The following is a 4,212-nucleotide window of genomic DNA, read 5'->3' as shown; positions in this document are numbered from 1 at the left end:
CCGCGCACCGTCGCCACAAACACCCTCAACCTTCACCCTGCCACCACCACCGTCGTCGTCGTCGTCATCATCCCCACCACCACCACAATCACCACCACCGCCACCACCACTACCATCATCATCACCACTACCACAACAACCACCACCACCACAACTATCATCATCATCATCATCACCTCCACCACTACCACCACCTCCATCTTCACCATCATCACCACCACCGTCTCATCACCATCACCATCATCCCCCACCACCACTACCATCACCACCTTTGATATGGTTGTAAATGAGTTCAGTACTGCACATCAATAATCACTACTACTACTACTACTACTACTACTACTACAGCTGCTGCTGCTACTGCTTCTGTGTTATAGAAATATTTTTTCGTACACATGCGCACACCACGCGAAAGCAACAATATCGACCTAGCCTGTATAAAGCGCAAAATCTGTGACCCCTAAGAACAGGGTGGGAACATGCGACCCAAAATATCCCCAACAAACAATTGTATATTAACAAAACATACGAAAAATCACATGGCATTTCATACACAATACCAAAAACGGACAAGAACAACGGTTAAGATACGAATAACCATGATTATCTCCCTTCCCATCATCACATTTAACAAATCGTAAACATTTGAAGAGAAAGAACAAAATATAATATAAAAAATATAACAAAAATTCGAAGATAATATTTATGGGGATATCTTTTTTTTCCCCCTTTCGGTTATTTCACTGCGGCCATGTTGGGGCGCCACCTTGAAGCGTTTTAGTCGAAGAAATCCCCCCCCCCTGTATCCATTTTTTTTGCATACAAACCAACACTGGTTGTCGAGCTGAAGGGTACACAGACGTAATAACGCACATTCATATATATAGTTATATGACAGGCTTCTTTCAGTTTCCGTCTACCAAATTCACTAGCAAGGCTTTGGTCAGTCCAGGGCTTTAGCAGAAGACACCCACGTAATTGTGTAAGCATCCCTGACATAAATCCCAGACTTCAAAAGAAGAAAAAAAATTACTAACTGGGTGGGAGTGTTCGATGAAGACCCTCCAAAGTGATGCTCCAGCTTGACCAGTGTCCGGTGGTTGAAGCAAGTGAAAGATAAAAGATAGTGCATACGTCGTTGTGATATTTTACAACTACAATGGAGGACACCATGTAATCTAACAGAACAAGTCTTTAATTTAATGTGCAATTATTTTGTGCGTAGCACCTTGGGAAAGTGTCTTCTGCAATACCTTCAGACAGATCAATGACTTGTGAATGCATTTGGTAGACGGAAACTGAAAGAAGCCCCTCATATATATATATATAAATATGTGTATATGTGTGTGTGAGTGTGTGTGTCTTTGTGTCTGACAACCGATGCTGGTGTGTTTACGTCCCCGTAAACTAGCTGTTCGTCGAAAAAAGACTGATAGAATAAGTACTAGGCTTACAAAGAATGAGCCCCGAGGTCGATTTGTACGACTGAAAATCTCTCTAAAGCAGTGCTCCAGCATGGCCGCAGACAAATGACTGGAACAAGTAAACGAATAAGAGACTTACCGTGAAAACAAGCTGCTCGAAATGGAGAGTAGATAGACAGCTGACAACTGATGAAGGGCCGTTCTTTATGTTACTTGACCTGTTTTCCATTTGTTTCTCTCGCTGTTTGCGTATTGAACTCATTTTCTTTCGTATTTCATGTTGTTTACTGCTGGTGACGTCCTGTACCCATATATGCATCTGTATGTATATAATATATATATATATTATTATTTATATATATATATATATATATATATATATATATACACACATATACACATATATATACATGAATATATATACATGTACAAAGAATTATATATACCTATATGTATGTGTGTGTGTGCGTGTCTGTGTATGTGTATACATACATATGCACACATATATATATCTTTACATATACATATATGCATGAGGAATCCTCTGTCCTTTCCAACAGATACATGTCTTCATATATATATACACACAGACACATGCGTAAATCCACACGTAAAAATGTATGAAAAGATATAGCAGTGTGTGTGTGTGTGTGTGTGTGTGTGTGTGTGTGTGTGTGTGTGCGCGCGTGTGTCTATGCATGCATATGTGTGTGTGTGTATTGTTTGTTTGCTTGTTTATTGTGTTTTGCGTTCTACATCAATTGATATTTATCGATCTCAATTAGAAGAGAAGAGGATTTAGTCAATCGGAACCTCTGCATGATGGCACCGGTGTGGGAGAGAGGAGGAGGAGTGGAGGGGCGCTCGGGAAACAACAACAACAACAAGAGTAGTAGGAGCAGTAGTAGTAGTAACGTTTATAGTCATAATAACAATAATAATATAGACAATAATAATAATAATAATAATAATCAACACTACTACAGCATCAACAATAATAATGATAATGCCATCACCACCTCCACTCCCAAAACAACAACGATACTCGTAGTAGTCGTAGTAGTAGTAGTAGTAGTAGTAGTAGTAGTAAAGATTGCATTAATGATAACATTAATAACACAAATAATAATAATAATAATGATAATATTAATAATAAATCACAACAGCAACAATAATAACTGCCATTGTTATTGTAGTAGTAGTAGTAGTAGTAGTAGTAGTAGTAGTAGTAGTAGTAGTAGTAGTAGTAGTAGAGTAGTAGTAGATAACGAAAACAACAATAATAACAGTAATAATAATAATTCTTTATTATCATTTTTATGATAATTAATATTCTTATAAATACAATGATAATAACAATGACAATAATAATGATGATAATAATAATAATAATAATAATGATAATAATAATAATAATAATGATGCTGATAATGTCTTTTGGACCGGCGGTATGCAAAACCATTGACAATAAAACGAGGCAGACTGCCCAGTGGAGCGAATGATTTGGAACTCTTGGCAAGGGTGGAGGGTGGAGTTGATATAACACAGAAGCAAGACGGTTCCACTTTCGACAAATATTTGGACACGGTTGTGTGTACGTGTGCGAAAGTAGCTGTCTGGTGGAAAACGACAAATGAATATAATTTGAGAGAGTGTAAAAATGTTTATATTAAAAACAGTGAAAGAATTTAAAAAAATCTCGTCAAAATACTAAGAATATATTTATGCCATCAACACAATAGCTGTGCCAGTTATATATTTTATATGTGGTATTAGACTGTAAGTTTCGTAAGCTTTCGTACGAGAAACTGGTTGAAATATTTATAAAAATACAGGGTACAGGCGCAGGCGTGGCTGTGTGTGAGAAGAAGTTTGCTGTCCAGCCACATGGTTCCAGGTTCAGTCCCACTACGTGGCACTTTGAGCAAACGTCCTCTGGTATAGTTTCGGGCTATGTATATATATATGTCTGTCTTTACGTTCTGAGTTCAAATTCCGCCGAGGTTGACTTTGCCTTTTGTCCTTACGGGGTCGATAAATTAAGTACCAGTTGCGTACTGGGATCGATCTAAACGACTGGCCTCCGCCCCCCAAATTTCGGGCCTTGTGCCTAGAGTAGAAAAGAAAGAAAAAAAATGGGAGACTCGCGGCCCACAACTTCTCGGAGTTTCTATTGTCATATTTTCTTTATTATTTCTTTCTTTTCCTGAAGAGAACACGCTCACCTGCCTTGTTTGTTAGGATCAGGCGCCTTCGAATTGGAATTAACGATAAATTCGTTAACATCAAACCTGTGGGCGGGCCCACAGCAGCGAAGATTCTATCGTCCCCTATTTGTTGATCATGAACAAAGACGAAGAACCGCAAGGGTTGGCCCGAGCAGGATTTGAACTCGGGAAAGCAGAGTTATTGTGTAACACGGCAGACGGTAACCTTCACCTTCCTACAAGTACATCACGACCCTAATAAATTTGAAGAATAGAAAAGCATTAAAAATGGAACAAGTTCCTTTGAATTTTGGAAGCGAAACAAACAACGCCCATAATTATATACAAGCACTCACTTGTGTATATGCGGCATACAAACATAGGGGTATGTGTGTGTGTGTATGCATGTGTATGGCTGCGCAAGTATATATATGTATATATTATATATACATATAGAAGCACAGACAACTATATATATATACACATACAAACACACACATATATGTATGTATATATATACATGGTATATATTTTTATGCATCATATATAAACTTGTATGTGTATATATGTACAAATCTACA

General features: G+C 37.9%; 1 protein-coding gene across 1 annotated transcript in view; it reads right to left on the bottom strand.

Annotated features, from left to right (window-relative positions):
• LOC106882839 (adhesion G protein-coupled receptor B1) overlaps positions 1-1,705 on the bottom strand; it is a 153,939-nt gene extending 152,234 nt beyond the window's left edge. Inside the window, exon 1 of the mRNA XM_052976201.1 lies at positions 1,564-1,705. The gene's annotated coding sequence lies outside the window, so the exon portion shown is untranslated. The remainder of the gene's footprint in view (positions 1-1,563) is intronic.
• Between the last annotated feature and the right edge of the window lie 2,507 nt (positions 1,706-4,212).

Source organism: Octopus bimaculoides, chromosome 24, assembly GCF_001194135.2.
Source record: "Octopus bimaculoides isolate UCB-OBI-ISO-001 chromosome 24, ASM119413v2, whole genome shotgun sequence".
Lineage (NCBI taxonomy): Eukaryota > Metazoa > Mollusca > Cephalopoda > Octopoda > Octopodidae > Octopus > Octopus bimaculoides.
The sequence above is the reverse complement of the archived record's forward strand: the minus strand, read 5'-3'. Positions and strand labels throughout refer to the sequence as shown.